Source organism: Octopus bimaculoides, chromosome 20, assembly GCF_046866305.1.
Source record: "Octopus bimaculoides isolate indiv1 chromosome 20, ASM4686630v1, whole genome shotgun sequence".
Lineage (NCBI taxonomy): Eukaryota > Metazoa > Mollusca > Cephalopoda > Octopoda > Octopodidae > Octopus > Octopus bimaculoides.
The window spans coordinates 26102410-26122409 of NC_142947.1; the positions used below are offsets into that span (position 1 = coordinate 26102410).

At 37.4% G+C, this 20000-nt stretch overlaps 1 long non-coding RNA gene across 2 annotated transcripts in view; it reads left to right on the plus strand.

Moving 5' to 3' along the window:
• The window catches only part of LOC128250332 (uncharacterized), a 16853-nt gene extending 3793 nt beyond the window's left edge, over positions 1 to 13060 (plus strand). The window contains exons 2-4 of one of the 2 annotated variants that reach the window (XR_016237622.1): positions 5763 to 5841; positions 9433 to 9762; positions 11689 to 13060. This is a non-coding gene — a long non-coding RNA (uncharacterized LOC128250332). The remainder of the gene's footprint in view (positions 1 to 5762; positions 5842 to 9432; positions 9763 to 11688) is intronic. The other variant, XR_016237623.1, reaches the window with a different exon arrangement.
• Positions 13061 to 20000: the final 6940 nt, after the last annotated feature.

Sequence of the window (20000 nt, forward strand, 5' to 3'; positions counted from 1 at the left end):
TCTTACCCGTTTGAATGGATGTCTTTTAAAATGATATCCTATCTGATTCTTAATGTGGCTTCCGATCAGGTAGAGGGACAATGGATATGATTTTCACAGCAAAACAGATGCAGGTGAAGTACTATGAGCAGAATATGGATCTTGTCCAGGTATTCATTGATTTAACGAAGGCCTTTGATACTGTGAATAAAGCCGTGCTATGGAAAATATTAGCAAACCTGGATGTTCGGATCACTTTGTAGCTATAATTAAGTCATTTCATGATGGGATGGAAGCTTGGGTCAATGTTGGTGGTGGGATGGCGGGACCCATTCCTGTAGAGAATGGTATCAAGCAGGTTCTTCAATGTGCAGCTGAAACACTCAGATATGCTACTGCCAGACACAGAGACTGGTTTGATGAAAATGATGCTGAAGTTCAGCGACTATTGGTGGTAAAGTGCCATGCCCACAATTTATTGCTACACAGAGAACTGTCTACTGTACAGCGAAGTCTAGCACTTGCCCACTATAACAGTGTAAAATCACTACTGTAGCGATCTCTCAGGAAGATGCAGAACACTTGGTGGGAGGATCTTGCTCGTGATGTTCAGGCTGTTGCTGATGCAAATGACAGCAAGAAGCTTTACCATCTTTTGAAGCGAGCTTATGGACCTAAGAGCTCTACATCAGCTCCTTTGCTTTCCAAGGAGCCTTCCACTCTGTTTACTAAATCAACAGAAATCACAAGTCGACTCCATTATTAAGTGATATCTTATTTATCGACTCCGGAGGATGAAAAACAAAGATGAAATCGATGGAATTTGAACACATAGTCGGAGAAAATATCGCTAGACACTGTAACCAACAAACTACCAATTTGTCATTTAAAAAAAAATTTGGTACTGTTATTTGGTGCCTTATAGTGTATATATATAAATGATATAAGAGCATATGCATGTATACATACATATATGTACATACCTACATCCACATGTATATATAGAAGCATATCCGGGTACAGGACGTCAGAAAAATGAACGGGAACATAAAGCACAAAAACGAACTTTGTTTACAGACAACAGAATGAACACATAGGAAAAGAGACGGGCCACTTATGAAATTATTCCTTCATCAGCTGCCTTTATTCTAAACTATCCTCTGTTTAGTGGGTTAATCCACTACTCAGGAAGAGCTATTCTAAGATCGCGTTCTGCCTCATCTTCGAAACGCCTAGTTTAGAATAGAGGCAGCTGATGAAGGAATAATTCCATAAGTGGCCCGTCTGTCTGCCTATGTGTTCGTTCTGTTGTCTGTAAACAAAGTCCGTTTTTGTGCTTTATGTTCCCGTTCATTTTTCTGACGTCCTGTACCCGGATATGCATCTATATATACATGTAGATGTAGGTATGTACATATACGTATGTATATATGCATATGCTCTTATACCATTTGTATTATTATATTATCGAACGCGACGCGTTCATTTGCAAGTATATATACATATACATATATATCATACATATGTATGTGTGTGTAATTAGACATACATCTATTATATATTATATGATAGATATGTCTATCTATCTATCTTATATACATATGTAGGTGTGTGTGTATGTACAGATATACACACATGCATCATATATTATATATAAGATATATATTGTATCATTATATCATATATATCATATATATATATGTAGAGAGAGAGAGAGAGAGAGAGAGAGAGGGAGAGAGAGAGAGAGAGAGAGAGAGAGAGAGAGAGAGTGTGTGAGAGAGAAGAGCAGTTAAAAACTTATCTTCCATGCGTATTGAATGATCAACGTTTAAATAAAACATCAACAATTTTCCTTGATGCGAAATAATTGTAGAAGGCGGGCGAGATGAATGAAGTTTATTTCAAAGTTACCGTGGTTAATACAGAACTAGTTTTATGTTAAATGCATAAGTTAAATAAATAGATTAAAAAAAATTAATTTGATTTAAATTTGAAACATACTACAATCTTCAGCTGTATACGCCATATTTTGTGAAAAAATATGCATAACTTTAAAATATATTTACCTCTATTCATCCACAGTAATTCGTAATTCAAGGTACTCAAATATTTAAAAATAGTTAAAGAGAAAGAAAAAGCCATGCATCTTCGTTTACAATTCAACACGCTCCTAACTTGCCGTTGGGACGACGTCGGCAAATTATGCATATATAGAGGAGACACATAGAGAGAAGGAGAAGAACAGTTAAAAACTTACCTTCCATGCGTGTTGAATGATCAATGTTTAAATATATATATATATATATATATATATATATATATATTATAATGTTAGGGAATTACAAACTCCGAACTTACAAGGATATACAATTTAATAATATCAAATTGAATTATATAATGAAAAATATATTAATAATTTAGAGAAGAACTACCACGGGTGCAACTCAAACGATGAAGGAGATCAGACATCATAAAAAAGCATACTATACAAAATACTAATTTAAAAATCTAAAAAATTCAAGAGAAAATTTGTAATCCATAAAATCTATAAACTATTAGACTAAAAATTTAAATCAGTTTAGTAAATTTATAAAAACGAAAGTAAATAAAAGACTACGCGCGTTTCATGGCCACATAAAAGTGGGAAAGATCTGGTCAATCTATAATGAATCGATTAAGATAAATACCACTCATAATGAGGACACTCTTCAGGTCTTGTGGTTTCAAAAACGGTATCTTGGCAGAAACGTTAGCGTGTCTTGCGATAATGCTTAGCGGTCGACTTTTCATTTCGTACATCTTAAATATTAGGATACGTTTTTTGAAGTCACAAGACATGAAGAGTGTCCTCATTATGAGTGGCATTTATCTTAATCAATTCATTATAGATTGACCAGATCTTTCCCACTTTTATGTGGCCATGAAACGCGCGTAGTCTTTTATTCACTTTCGTTTTTATAAATTTACTAAACTGATTTAAATCTTAATTTAATTTTTTATAGAGTTTATGGATTACAAATTTTCTCTTGAATTTTTTAGATTTTTAAATTAGTATTTTGTATAGTACGCTTTTTTTGATGGTGTCTGATCTCCTTCATCGTTTGAGTTGAACCGTGGTGGTTCTTCTCTAAATTATTAATATATATATATATAATTATTTATTTAAAGGTCACAGTACATGTATTAAAGGGCTACTGATAGTTTCATATGTTGAAAGAACCAAACATATTCTTCAGGTGCAAACCACGAAGTAAATTAATTGAATAATAGAAGAAACGTGAAAAAACTGAGAAGGCAGCATATAGAAAACGCAGACAGTCAACAACGGAAAACGAAAACCCGAAAACGAAAAACAGAAACTAAATGTCAAAAATAAAAAGTAAAAGGTAAAACGGCAAAAGAGCTATCCTCCTTAGACCTTAAATGATAATGCTGAAAAGATATCAAGTCGGTCAGGAATAGACGGAATTTTCCAGTTCTTCAGAATATATTTGTACATATGCATGTAACCATTGAAAATTTCTGACCTGGAGTTGAGTTCAATAGAGAATTATGGATCTTAGATCAGAACAGAATCTGCGCTCTTTCAGCCAAACAAAATCTACATTTATTCGATCCATTTACATAAGGTATGGATTTCTCAATTACTTTCCATTTAACCACGTATGAACTTTAAAAGATATCGAAACACCACATGTTTTACCTTTTACCTTTTTACCTTTTTACCATTTACATTTTATTTTTGACATTTACTTTCTGTTTTTCGTTTACCGGTTTTCGTTTTCCGTTGATGACTGTCTGCGTTTTCAATATGCTGCCTTCTCACGTTTCTGCTATTATTCAATTTCTTCAGTTCGTTATGATATGTGGTTTGCGCCTAAAGAATATTTTTGAGTTCTCTCTATTAGTAGCACTTTAATACATATACTGTGATCTTTAAATAATATTTATCTCTCACCAGATGGAGAACTTTTTTGATGAATTTTCTATCACGGATCAGGACATTATATATATATATATATATATATATATATATATATATATATATATATATATATATATATATATATATATATATATATATATATACTAGCTGGTGTACCCGGTAATTCCCGGGGGTAAAGATGTTCTATTGAAACACCTTATTACTCTGATATAAGAAAACAATTTCATTATAACTGCCACAAAAGGTGTATTTTCCATCACAAAAAAAAGTACAAAAACTGTCAGCTGGAGGCGGGAGAGATTGTTGGAGGTTTGGTGAAAAAGATTGTGGGAGGTCGGTGAGAGAGGTTTCAGAGGTTGGCGAGAGAGGTTGTCGGGGGTTGGCGAGAAAGATTGTGGGAGGTCGGTGTGAAAAGTTATATAAATAGATGAATGAAGTGTTTGAAGAAAGTGCAGTTCCCACTCACTGATGGTCGCTCTCAGTAACTGTCTTTACATTACGGAGTTCTTATTTCTATAACTATTGAAAAGCAGTCAGAAGGATAGACATATTGTTGAGAACAAATGTTATCTCCATTCCAGCCACTGGTGGCCTAGAAGAGGTTAGAAGGGTCAAGCGGCAAAGACATTATTCTGCATGGTGAAGGCACCTGGGAAATGTACAACTGCTGTCATTCACAGAAAAACTATTGTTTTACCGTGAGAAAAGCGCCGTTGAAGTGTTAAGTGAAATTTGGCAATCGAGGATCGAATCCACGCTATGCCTGCATGAAGCCACTGAACGACCTATATCAGTTAATAAAACTGATGCTCACATTTGCATTTTTTTTCGGTTCAAGGGTTTATGTGCATGTTTATGTATATATATGTGCGCGCGCGCGCGGATTTATGTACGAGGTCTGATCAATAAGTATCCGGACTGTTGCCATAGTAACGAAGCTAAATCACGCAGAGTGAAGCCGTTTGGCACAGATTTTTTTGAACTCTGCAGTGCATGCGCACTAAGTTTAACGTTCTAGACCACTTCTGCTGTTTATAGCAGTGCTTTGAAGGAAGGTGTGTAGCGTGTGATCGTCGCATTGATCATGACGGAGAAAGTTGTCATGGCGATACCTGCTGACAGGCCTACGCAAAGTTGCAGAAAATGTATGGCGAGGAGTGTATGAGCCGCACACAAGTGTACGAGTGGGTCAGACGTTTCCAAGACGGCCAAAAAATGTTGATATTGATGAACGTTCTGGGAGACCCGCAACCAGCAGAACTGAGAAAAACTTCACAGATATGCGTGCAGCAGTGAGGGAAAAAAGTCGAATCGCAATCCGTAAGTTATCGTGCTTGCCAAGTTTGTGCCAAAACTGCTTTCAGCTGACCAAAAAGACATTCGGGTTTCAGTTGCACAAGAAATCATTGTTGAAATATTTTGTGTATCGTAGAAGTGTAACCAGTTTATTGCAGAAAAATTTTAACAACAAAATCTTATGTGGGCCCCCAGGGGCCATATGGACCCTGGTTAAGAAACACTGTTCTATATAATTTAGCATATATTCCGCCTCCAAGTCTCTCTTTCTCCACCTCTCTCTTTCTCCACCTCTCTCTTTCTCCTCCTCTCTCTTTCTCCACCTCTCTATTTCTCCACCTCTCTCTTTCTCCACCTCTCTCTTTCTTTAGTTCAACTTTACATCTGTCTCACTCTCTTTCTCACTCCATTTCCGTTTTACTCTTCTTCTCTCCTTTCCTCTCTCACCCCATCTCTCTAACTCCTCTCTCTAACTCTCTCTCTCTAACTCTCTCTCTCTCTCTCTCTCACTCTCTCTCTCTCTTTCCTTTCCTCTGTACAGGAAGCTGGCGGCTGTCTTTAGAAACAGTGTGTATATTCAACACAACAGATCTCCACACAAAATATTGATTTCAACTCTGGTAAACAATTTCTCTTATTTCTCTTTCCTTTCTTTCTTCCTTCCTTTCTCCTCCTTCTCCTCATCTCACCTCACATCTTCCTTCACAGACTAAACGGTGTTCTATGAATAGAATTCTACTCCGTCTGCAATTAGAGACAATACTCCATTCTTGTGGAACACATGTGAAACTACGCAGCGCATCCATAAACCGTGACGTACGAATAAAGTCGGTCATCTATTTCGAGACGGAACGCAGTAGACAGACTAAACAGATTCACACACAGACATAGGTGACGATATATGTGTGTACACGTGTGTGTGTATGTGTGTGTGTGTGAGTTTGTGCGTGTGTATGTGCGTGCGTGCGTATTTACAGCCGATGCGGGTTCAAGTCTCATGTGCAACCTTCGGTTTTTTTCTATCTAAAAGGTTTTTAACCCAATATTTACACGATGTCATAAATAGGTTTATCCTGTTTCGTGATTCCCTGTTCCAATACATACATATATGCACACACACATACATACATACATACATGCATACATCAACATAGCGTCGAATACAGACATGTTAGCATTGAGGACTTTTCTTTCTCCCAGTTACTGAATATTATAATTTTTGCCATTAATGCAAGCCTGGTAAAAGAAATGGTTATTTTTCTTTGAGTAAATGTAAAGAAACAACCTTTTTTGCAAAGATCGTATCAATAATCAAATAGTGAAATACACATCACGTGGAAAGATTACTATACATCTACCATGGAGACTAAAGAACCCGGAATCAGCTTTCGTAGATCGCGGAACTATAGAGAAAAAATTATGTGGACTTTTAAACTGAACCAAGACCTGAGCCATTTCTACAAAAAGGCTTGGGAAGATCTCTCTATGGGCTACATGAAGAGACAAAGAATATCGGGATAAGAAATACCCAACATTCTCCGATTTTTCAGCAAAGTAATTACGTCAGCAAGTCACACTTGTTAAACAGAAATATATCACTTTACCGAACAAAGTCGCTCAGCTAAAATGCACAAATAATACTATTTGTATTAATTACACAGCAAACTTCTTTGATGAAGAGACTGTGAACGACAAGAAACATGACCAAGACGAACACAACAGTAACAAACCGCCACCACTATTCGGACATGTGGCAGCTACTTATGATCCCACAAAATCAATTAAGGTTTAACGAATACTAAAATTGCAGGGTGCATTCAAATTCAAACAGAACTTCATTACTTATATACATAAGGCACTGCATGAGAGAACAATACCGACACGGAAAAACCCACCGACCTGGTGTTATCCGTGATCGCCGAAATTGCGACAGAATAAGTAGCTCAAATCCAAACTCCCATCTTTTGGACAACAAATGTCCTGCTACATTGTGCTGCAGTAACTGTACACCAACAGAGGGGTTGATCCAAAGGATAGTATAGAGCAAGGATAATATAGAGTTAGAGAGGCTGATCCAAAGGATAATATAGAGCAAAATGGATTACCCTTCTCTAAAATGACATAAACGGTCTCAGAAAAAAAAAAAAAAGACAGCTGGACACTGTCATCAAATGCAAGTTTACGAATAACCATCTATGGTGATAGGTTCTCCAAGTTGTATGAGAACTGCCGCCGAGAAACACTCACAAGCAAACTGATCAGCTTCAAACACTACATACGAGCGGAAAGTGAAAAACTTTGTTACTATAAAAAAATTACATGAGCGGAAAATGATAAACCGAAAGTTTGTCCGAAATCCACAAGCTGTATATCAGAGTATGAAAGGCGATACCATGAAGGTAGTAAATGCTCCTCTCTAAGAAGACCTAGAGTCATTTTGGAGGGGAATCTAGAATGTAAACAAAGAACACAACGGCGATGCAGCATGGTTAAACGACCTACGAAACGAGTACTGTGTAAATGTCTCTTCCAAAACATAAACACCATGAACGAAACACTCCTGATGGTTATTATGAAACTGCCGAATGAAAAATCACTTGAGAGAGGCCTGATAGTAGGTTACTGGTACAAAAAGCTCACCGTTCTACGAGGAAATTCTTACAAAGGACGCTCAGCTAGATATACCTGATTGGCTGATGGTTGCACTGACTACTCTTACCTTCAAAAACAAAGCGACCCATTTTGCCTAAACCTATAGTCCCGTGACTTGTTTGAAGGCTACAATCTGTACACAAGTCTGAATATGTTTCTCCAAGATAACTGATGAATAGGCAAGAGGAAAGATAGAAGTCTGGGGCTGTGCTGAGCAACCCCTCCTCAAAGAAGCTGTCCTTAAGGAAGCCAGGCAACATCACCGCAATCTCTTAACAATATGGCTAAACTACAAGACGGCGTTCGATTCTGTGCCACACTCATGGACGATAGAATCACTATACCTTGCCAAAGTACCCGTTGATATAGCCAATGCCATTGAAAGAATGACCACAACATAGTTCACACAGTTATTGCTGGAAACTACTAAAGCAACACCTTTTCTTACAAACAGAAGTGAGCTATCAACAGGCATATTCCAGGGTGAACAGTTGTAAGTTGATCCGGACTTTTTTTTTCGAAGGTTATCACTGGTGATGAAAGCTTCTGCTACGGCTACGACCCAGAAACGAAGTAGCCATCAGGTCGATGGAAGCACTGAATGTCACCACGCTCTCCCCCCGCAAAAGCGCATCAAATGAGATCCAGTGTCAAGATGATGCTGGTTTGTTTCATCGATGTGAAACTCATGTGAAATGAGTTCCAACATTAATTTAGTTAGTACCAGCCTTTAACAACATAGTTTTCGTCTCTGAGGACAACCCCAACAGAATTAAATTTATGTATAATAATTCTAAGATTATTAGATCTTACAAATGTAAACATTGGCAGAAACGCACCTTTAGCTCATATAAGTGATTTATACCAGTCTGTATAGTTTGAGTATTTAGTTGACCTTGCACTCTACTTCAATAGAGAAATCTACTTCCAAGCCTTTGAACATTTTTTCAGCCAACATATCCCTCTATATCTCTTCTTTATTTGTTCTCTACTTATTATTTCTTTACCCCTTCTCTTCCTATGGTCCACCTTTGACGTCAGATCAACTAACGGTTATTTAAAAATACTTAATAGCGTTCTATTTATCATTTATGCAATCATCAAAATTGTTATTATGCCTTGTTGTTGAGATTGGTTCTCCTTCTTTCCTGATGAGAAAATTACATTATTTTACACCGTTTATTCCTTTGAAATAAAACCAATGTTGTCTTCGAAACATATGACGAAAGTAAAAAAATTTGGATAACATCTGCGTTTAACTTCATTTATTTACTTATATATATATATATATATATATATATATACGACAGATTTCTTTCAGTTTCCGTCTACCAAATCCGCTCACAAGGCTTTGGTCGGCCCGAGGCTATAGTAGAAGACACTTACCCAAGGTGCCAAGCAGTGGGACTGAACCCGGAACCATGTGGTTGGTAAGCTAGCTACTTACCACACAGCCACTTCTGCGCATTTGAGACAGTTTTTAACCAAAAATGGCACGACCTCGTTTACTCACCCTCCCTATTCACCCGATCTTGCTCCCTGCGACGTTTTTTTTGCAGATGTGGAAGAGGTGAAGAGAAAAACAACGGAGACGTTAAAAGGCATCACCTCACAAGAGTTTCAGGACTGCTTCGAACAGTGGAAAACGCGTCTGGACCAATGCATTGCTTCAAATGGAGAATCTCGTAGCACTCCGTTGGTTACGACGACGAGGGTTCCATGTGGTTGGGAAGCAAACTTCTCAACTCACAGTCACTTCTGCGCCTAAAGATATATTAGGCTTTAGAAAATATATATAAGGCTTTAGAAAATCCAGACAAATTTTTGAGTGTCATGAAAAAAGTATTTTTCATATTTTAGTTAAACACAAGTTTGACTTATAAAATAAGGTAAGCATTAGTTTTCTATATTTACATTTATAACTTTCCATTCCATATATTTTTTATAGTTCCTTTGCACCAGCATTTGAACCGTTGTGCACAACGAAGAGAAAATAATTGAGATTTACTGCTTTAACGTTTGTACCAGTTACCGACCGATTTCAAATGACTTCTCGGTAATAAGAAATGTATATCACATTCTTAGCTTTCAAGTTTCGTCAGAACTTGATTTCATATGCCATCCCACCACCACCACCATCACCACCACCACTACTACTACTACTACTACTACTACTACTACTACTACTACTACTACTACTACTACTGCTGCTGCTGCTGCTGCTGCTGCTGCTGCTGCTGTTGTTGCTTAAATGCGATAAATGTTTTGAGTGGGGTAATCTAAAGTCGTGTGCGGTAAGGTGAAATTCCCTTTCACCTACCACCCAGGGGTAAATCCTAGTAATCTGAACACGATTTCAAGTTACCAGTAAGGGGTAAGGTGAAACAGAGTTAATCTGAAATGATTACACCGGCTTAAAGACGCATGTGACAAAAAAAAAAAAAATGATAAATATATAAATAAAAATTGGAAAATAAAACCAAAACCGCTTCTTCCACAAGACACCATTAACAACTTCCCAGCATGCCGTAACCAGGGTTATCTCATATCGCAGAGCTATACTGTTTGCATACCATTCAATCAAACAACACAAGCGGTCGTTTACATGTTTGTGTGTGCGCGCGCGCGAGTGTGTGTGTGTATGTATACTTCTGTGTGTGTGTGTGTGTGTGTGTGCGTGTGTGTGTGTACACATACATTCATACTCACATATATACATATATACATTTATATATAACAGATAAAAGGGGATTAAAATCCCAGCTGGATCCTCAGTAAGTACATCTGCGAATACCGGCTATCAAAGTGTATATCTGTAGATGTTTTATGTTAAAGATTATCTGTCTGCCTGCCTGCCTGTCTGCCGGTCTGCCTACTTTATACGCTACAAATACATTTGACATTACTCCCTTTTTTTCAAAGCCAGTATCCTTTTCTAATTTCAATATATTTACATACATACAATGACAATAGGTGCAAGAGTGGCTGTATGATAAGTAGCTTGCTTACCAGCCGCATGGTTCCGGGTTCTACTATAGCCTCGGGCCGACCAAAGCCTTGTGAGTGGATTTGGAAGACGAAACTGAAAGAAGCCCGTCATGTATACACACACACACACATACACGCACACACACACACATACACAGACACACAAACACACACATACACACACACACACACACACATATATATATATATATGTGTGTGTGTGTGTGTGTGTGTGTGTGTGTGTATGTGTATGTTTGTGTGTCTATGTTTGCCCTCCCCAACATCACTTGACAACCGATGCTGGTGCGTTTGCGTACCCGTAACCTAGCGGTTCGGCAAAAGACCCCGATAGAATGAGTACTACGCTTACAAAGAATAAGTCCCGGGGTCGATTTGCTCGACGACTAAAGGCGGTGCTCCAGCATGGCCGCAGTCAAAGTGACTGAAACAAGTAAAAAAAATAAAAGAATAATACATACATGCATGCATACCTACCTACCTACCTACCTACCTACCTACCTACCTACCTACCTACATAAACATGATTAGATAAAGATGTGTGTATGTATGTGTGTGTGCGTGCGTATGTTTGGCGGATTGCAGACACTTTTCCTTCAGTCATAATTAGTTGACAAATGAAACATTTTTGTTATATGTTTTAGGTTTCATTGTCATCATTTCATTTTTATCTCACACTTTCACATTGTTTGCTGTTGGTCATCGTGGTCATCGTGGTCATCGCTATCATCGCCTTTTTTCTTCGTCGTTGTTGTTGATGTTATTGTTATTGTTAATGTCGCTTGAAATGTATAAATATTTTTTCCCAGGACCATATTTGCAGGCAGTATTTCACATGACTATCATCAAGGTATTCCAGACTTGTATAAAATGACAGATGTCATCACGAAAGAGAAAAAAAAAAAGCATAAAAAAAGAAGGAAAACAACGAAAATAACCATCACCATTGAAAACAATCCAAAAACAAGAACTACAAATGCATATAAATAAAAAAAAAACTAAAATAAAAGAAAAAGCAAAAAGAAAAAGAAAAGCAAAGAAAATATACAGTAAAAGCAATAATTCAGAATATTAATTACAAACATAAAATAATATATTAAAAAATAACAAAAAGGAGCAGTGACATACTTATATACAGATAGACATATTGTAAGCGTGTTGAATGAAATGACTAAAATATGAATATAGGAGCTTAATAGCAAGGGACTTGTTATCAGATGACGTGGAGAGTAGTTGTTTAGCTCCAACTCAAGGTTGGCCAAGTAGAGCTATGATCAATGGTATCCTTACCCTCCCAACACGACCACTATATTTGATGTATCATTAACTACATTGTGCCTACGATGTCCAATGTGTCCTTCCTTAATTTTTTTTGAAGATGGTAGTTTGACTAATTTGAGGGAGATTTTGGCTGTTACTCCTAGCGTGTCGAGCGACCACAGAGAGGCTCCTTTGTCTTGTTCAAATTCGCCCCATCCATTCACTAGCGTAAATGAAAGTTCTCCTTTGAGTGACGAATTGTTATTTCTAGCGGACCATGTGTCCACATAAAAACTGTGTTGTGGTGGCAAGTTTAAATGCTTTTTCCTTGTTCAGTGTTGTTAACATTTCAATTAAAATCAATATCCACGGATGTTATCTTGTATCGAACTCAAGATCCTCAAAACACTTATTGGGCAGCACAGATCAATATTGGTTTCTAATTTTGAAGACAAAACCAGCAGGTTTGAGGGAGGGAATAAGTGGATTATATCGCTCCAGCACGCAATTGGTACTTATTTTATCGATTCCAAAAGGATGAAAGGCAAAGTCAACCCCGGTGGAATTTGAACTCTGAACGTAAAGACAGATGAAATGCTGCGAAGCATTTTGCTCGGGTCTGCCAGCTCGCCGCCTTAGTACTGATCAATATTAAATATGCTTTCTTTTTATCTTATGATAAATTTGTAAACAAAGTTTGGTGGTGGAGAAAGAATTGGTTACCTCCAATTGGCTGAAGATCTGGCTGTTGTTTCTAGCAGGTCGAGAAGCCACATAACTATTTCTTGTGCGTTGGAGATCAGATGGTATGTCAGCAATCTAGGCATATGATTAGCTAAAATTACATTAAGTAAAATACTTGTAAGGTCTTTATTATTAACTTGAAATAAATGAATGTAATTTTCGTCATCTGCAAAATAATGATGAGTTGTTCATAAATGAAGTGTTCAATGCCATCCATCTCCTTCGTGTCTAGTTTTATATCACAGTGACCTTGCCCTTGACACATCCTTTAATAAAAGCTAATGAGTGCTGCACTCTCAATGGGTTTCCAGCACGCCGGACACCAGCCCGGAATTCCCGAGGAGTAGTGCTGTTGTCTGATAGTAGTTCAACCTACACTAGGTTCTTCTGTCCTTTTGACAGGCCTTGTTTTTAGTCCTGGATTTCTAGCAACCCTCCTCAACAGGCACGCCTAGTGGTAGTGCCGGGTTAGTTAAATGGCCGACGGCCCGACCATATAACAAGTTGTACTGCCTTCCATGTCACCGGTAGCACTTATGAGAAACCTCACAAGTGACATTACATTACACACGCACGCACACACACAAGCACACACACACACACACACACACACACACACACAGACACACACACATACACACACACACACACAAACACACACACACACACACAAACACACACACACACAGATATGTACATATGTAACTCAGAGTCTGAATAGCAACTATGTTGCAAGAAACAAGAGTTAAAACCCTTAAAGCTGTATGAAGCGCGCAATATATATACACTGACAGGGGAGATAACCACCCAATGAGCGAAGCTAGGAACATTGATTAGACTAGTTTCATTTATCAGTTGCTGACTCGTAAGCAGTGCCTACTCTATCACTCGGACGGGTTAGCTAAATCGATCTGTCAGTATATATTTACCATATAAATTTATTTCTGATTTAGCGAAATGCTAATGTGTATACTAAAAATTAATATAAAAAGCTAGGAGCAATATAAGGCAGTAAAAGAAAAAAATTATCGTGACTAATTGTGACTGGGTGCTGAATAGCACCTCTATTGCAAGAAATAAGAGCTAAAACCCTTAATGCTGTATGAAGCACACACAATATATATATATATATATATATATATATATGGAATAGGTACTTTTGACGAGTCTACAACTGGTAGGCGAAACTAGTTTAGTCCAGTGCTCCTAGCTTCGCTCATAGGGCGGTTATCGGATCTTTTTTAAAACGGGGGCCACATTTTTCATTAACGAAACACTTTGAAACTTGGATCACTGGTAGAATGTGTCATATAAAACATCTTTTTCTCTTAGTCTTCTTAAAAAAAAAAGAAATCCATAAATTATTCCATGTTAAAGTTGTCGTATTTCTGTAATTTCAACCAATCACTGACGTCCATTCAGCCGATATACATTAAGTGCCGACTACATCAACAAACGATTCTGAAACAATTAACCCTAACCCTAACCCTAACTCTAACCCTAACCCTAACCCTAGGGTTAGAGTTAGGGTTAGGGTTAGGGTTAGGGTTAGGGTTAGGGTTAGGGTTAAAGCAAATTTAAAATGAAAAAAGCAAATAAAACGAAGAATCGTTTGTTTATGTAGTCGGCACTTAATGTATATCGGCTGAATGGACGTCAGTGATTGGTTGAAATTATCGAAATAAGACAATTTTTTACATGAAATAAATTCGAATACAAAAATATTTTTCTGTTCTATAACACAAAATAGATAAGTATACGAAGTTTGAAAGTCTTTCGGTACCAAAAGCACTACGTAAAACATTAATGAAAAATGTGGCCCCCGTTTTAAAAAAGATCCCGGTTATCTCCCGTCTGTGTGTATATATATATATATATATATATATATATATATATTGTGCGCTTCATACAACATTAAGAGTTTTAACTCTTATTTCTTGCAATATAGGTACTATTCAGCACCCTCAGTCACAATTAGTGACGATTAAATTTTTCCTTTATGGTCTTATATTGCGCCTAGTGTATTATATATGAAAACTAGCACTCCGTCGGTTACGGCAACGAGGGTTCCACCTGATGCATTCAACGGAGCAGCCTGCTTAGGAAGTTAATGGGGAAGTGGCTTAACGTAGTTCTCAGGGATTTTCAGCGTGATACAGAATGTGACAAGGCTGGCTCTTTCAATCACAGGTACAACTCATTTTCGCCAGTTGAGTGAACAGGAACAACATGAAATAAATTTTGTCTTGCTCAAGGACACAATGTGCTGCCGGGAATCGAACTCACAACCTTACGATCGTGAGCCGAATACCCCTATACACTAAAGCAATACGTATGTGTGTGCGTGTGAGTGTGTGTGTGAGTGTGTGTGTGTGTGAGTGTGTGTATGCAAATGTGTGTGGGTGTATTCTTGTAAAGGTTTCAAGACAGATGACGAGACAGAATTCTGAAAAAGAAAAGAAAAGGAAAGCCTACGTAATTTCTCTGTTATTACTCTACCGTTACCATCGCCATCCAGATGTGTTTCACTGCTGAGTGCAAATCGATTGTTTCACTGTGAGCTTTTAAAAATATTTTTATTATAAATATTCTGATAGACATGTCATATGTGTGTGTGTTTGCGTTTGTGTGCATGTATTTGGATGTATGCACGCGTACACACACACACACACACACACAGACACACACACGCACACACACACACACATACATACAGCCTCTCCATCTAACCACTACGTTTTGGTGCATGCATATGGTTGTCTTTAAACTATAACATCTGTAGATCTGAGTGTAATTACATGAGAGTGAGTATGTGTGCAGTTACTCCTATGCATCTGTCTGTGTGTGTTTTCTTTGCATGAATTTGTACGAGTCTGTTGTGCCTGATATTGTGGTTGTGTATTAACGAATGATATTTGTATGTAAACGTTATATATCTTTTATTTTTTACTTGTGTCAGTCAATGCATTGCGGTCATGCTTGAAGTGATCACTCGAACAAATCGATCCTCGAAAATATTTTTACCAAACCGCTAGTTCACGGGAAAATAAACAAATCAACATCGGTTGTCAATCCGTGGTTGGGGACAAACACAAGCACAAAGGCACGCACACCCCACACACACACATACATACATACATACATACATACATACATACATACATACATACATACATCTAAGCTACTACTATATTTGTTCCTAGTGCAAGTCAATCACTAATAATGGTTTCAAATCTTGGCACAAGGTCAGCATTTTCGTGAGAGGGAATAAGTCGGTTATATCGATTCCGGTACTCAACTGATATTTTTTTTATCGAACCCGGAAGAATGAAAGGCAAAGTCGACCAGGTCGGCCTTTGAACCCAGAGCGTAACGTCGGAAGAAATGCCGCGGATCTTTTTTAAAACGGGGGCCACATTTTTCATTAACGAAACACTTTGAAACTTGGAACACTGGTAGAATGTGTCATATAAAACATCTTTTTCTCTTAGTCTTCTTAAAAAAAAAAGAAATCCATAAATTATTCCATGTTAAAGTTGTCGTATTTCTGTAATTTCAACCAATCACTGACGTCCATTCAGCCGATATACATTAAGTGCCGACTACATAAACAAACGATTCTGAAACAATTAACCCTAACCCTAACCCTAACTCTAACCCGAACCCTAACCATAGGGTTAGGGTTAGGGTTAAAGCAAATTTAAAATGAAAAAAGCAAATAAAACGAAGGTATGGAGATTAAATACGCTTTACATCGCTTAATCAGCCAAGGAGTAAATGTAAACAACTGAATACTTGTCAGTGATTGGTTGAAATTATCGAAATATGACAATTTTTTACATGAAATAAATTCGAATACAAAAATATTTTTCTGTTCTATAACACAAAATAGATAAGTATACGAAGTTTGAAAGTCTTTCGGTACCAAAAACACTACGTAAAACATTAATGAAAAATGTGGCCCCCGTTTTAAAAAAGATCCAATGCCGCTATTCATCGAGTCCAGTGCGGTTGGTGTTGCATTTGTCTTCAGTGGTTAAAATATATCACAAACATATCTGTGCGTGCAGAAATATACACATAAAGTAATAGTGAGTGAGATGGGGAGAGATTACAGTTTATTCATTGAACACGATTGACATAAGCACCTTCTCTCTCCTCATATATATAAGAAAATATCCTCATACATGAAAGCACCCCCCCCCCCCCCACACAAACACAGAACAAGGGAGAACGAGTAACATTCTAGAACTCTTAGGTCAAATAAGTCAGCGTCAAATTAACGACACCAAATAGTATCATCGCAGCTGATACTAATGTCAGTTACTACTACAAAATTGCTATATTAAACAAATGAATATTTATCAATAAATTTTAATCAAAACTGTACGTATTAGGTTAATGTAATCACCTTGTATGTAATATTTATATATAATATCTATATATATTATCTATGCAATAGCTGTATGTATGCAATAACTATAGATTTTTGTCAATACTGCATGCAATACATAAATGTAAGCATATTTTTGATGCACCCTTAACTAACAAGTGATTGCATCTATAAATATAGGTAGTATTAACTACAATCTATAGATATATACAGTAAAACTAGTTATTTATTAATTATATGTAATTTCACTTATCAGGGTTTAAAGCAATTTCTTTGTCTTCCTCGAGAAATATTAAGGTACATGTAGCATAGATTGAAAACATTCAAGAGCTTCGACAGAAACTAAGTTCGCCAGGATTGTCAGATAAAAGCCACTTGACGTTCCGAATAACTTTAATACTAGACACAGACAAACAACCAAGATTCAGAAGCCTGGCCACCACATCGTTTCGAACCGACGATCTACTAGCAACAAATTTTACCAACTTTTCCGTTCGTCATCATCACCACCACCACTGCAATCACCATCCACCCTACCACCACCGCTAAAACCACCAACCTTTACAAATTGCCGCTAAATTCCACCACCAAACATTAACGTCTGTCAATTATTACCAGCTACCACCATTATTATTCCTTATTATCATCACCACCGCTACCACTACTACCGCCACAACTACTACCACCGCCACAATCACAACCACCACTACCACCAATACCACCACGACCATCACCACCAACTCTTATCACCCCCAACCCCCACCGACCCCATTGACATCACCATGAAAATGTCCACCCAGAACCAACACCGCCTCTAACACTACCTCTATAATAGCCACGGCTGTCATAACAGCAGTTCTGTCATAACAGCTGTATTGTTAAATGACATAGTTGTAATGATAATAATCGTATGTCACCATGAAAGATGGGAAGGATGGGTAGTGGTGAGTATGGGCTGACGATGATGATGATGATGGTGATGATGATGATGATGGTGATGATGATGATGATGCTAAAAGTGTTGGTGATGTTGACGATGCTGGTGGTGTTGGAGAGAACTTGGAAGGGGAAAAAGTCAATATGACAAGGGTGTAGAGTAACACGGTGATATATAAGACGGCGTAGAGTGACTGACATTCACTAAGGACATACGCATTTGGTAAAAAAAATCGGTTGACAAATTTTTGTTGATTTAAATAAATAAGTGGAGACAGATTGTATCAACGATATTCATAAATACAAATAATTAAGATAAAATAATTAAAAGCGTATCATTTGTAGCATAAGCACAGGCCTGGTTGTCTGGTGAAGTGGTTCGTTTCCTAATGACTTCGCCCACGTCCGATCTCACTGCGGGGTACCTGTAATGTCGGTTCGACGTTTATACAGGGTGGAGGTGTTACAAGTGTTAAATATCAGAGTTGTTTCCTATGGGAAAATACCTTAGAGTAATGGGTGTGACATAATAAAAAAAAAAAGAATGAGAATGATAATAATAAGAAAAAGGTAAAATAAGAAAACACCGAAAGAAAAAAAAGGTAAACAGAAGAAAATGAAAAATGACAGATAAGAAGACGGTGATGATAATGATGACGAGGAAGGTAAAAGGCGGGAGAGGAGGAGAAGTTAGGGGATGGAAGATGCAGGGGGAAAATGGAATAAATTTTCAGAAAAAAAGAAAATAAAAGGAGAAAATTAGAGAATGGAAAGAGGTGTAAGAAGATGAAGAACAAGAGAAGAAATTCTTTTCTATTCTAGGTACAAGGCCCGAAATTTTGGGGGAGGGGGGGCCAGTCGATTAAATCGAACCCAGTACGCAACTGGTGCTAACGTTTCTTATTTCTTTATTGCCCACAGGGGACTAAACATAGGGGTGGGGGAAACAAGGGCAGACAAAGGGATTAAGTCGATTACACGACCCCAGTGCGTAACTTGTACTTAATTTATCGATTCCGAAAGGATGAAAGACAAAGTCGACCTCGGCGCAATTTGAACTCAGAACGTAACGGCAGGCGAAATACTGCTAAGCATTTCGCCCGGAGGGGTAACGTTTCTGCCAGCTCACCGCCTTGAAAAAGAGAAGAAATTAGAAGGAAAATTATGCTGAAGAAAACTTCTAGAAGAAAGGTGAAGGAGGAGATGAAGACGAAATGACGTGGAGTAAGAAGAGAAGGAAAACGATGAGGGATACAGAAATATTCTAACAGCAAAAATTGGTAAAACTACAAAAATAAAAAAATAAAAATAAAACAGTCCCATCCCCTAGAAAAACATTAATAAAAGTTCTTCAACAAAAGAAAAAAAGTAATAATAACCTCATTAACGTAAAGTGCCTCAACAAAATCAAGAACAAATCATAAGAGAAAATAAGGAAGAAAGAAGGAACTGTTTGACCACCTTTATTGGCAATAGAAAACAAGATGAATGCTAAATCGACATGTCTTTGTCCTTTAGTTCAATGTTTATGTTATCTCCCAGTTGAGTGAAACCACCTAATGGTTAATCATTTATATGAACTAGACAAATGACTGTTTATGATATTTTGTTTTTAAATTGCGATCGTTATTAAGTTGTGAGAAACGCTGAACGTGGGGTAGATATAAAGTACATTCAACTTCGTAGCTTTGAGTTCGGTTCACTTACAATACAGAATCTGAGGGCAAGTGTCTTCTATCGTCATTTCAGCTTGAGTAAAATATTGTAGACAAAAGCCTGCCTCATATA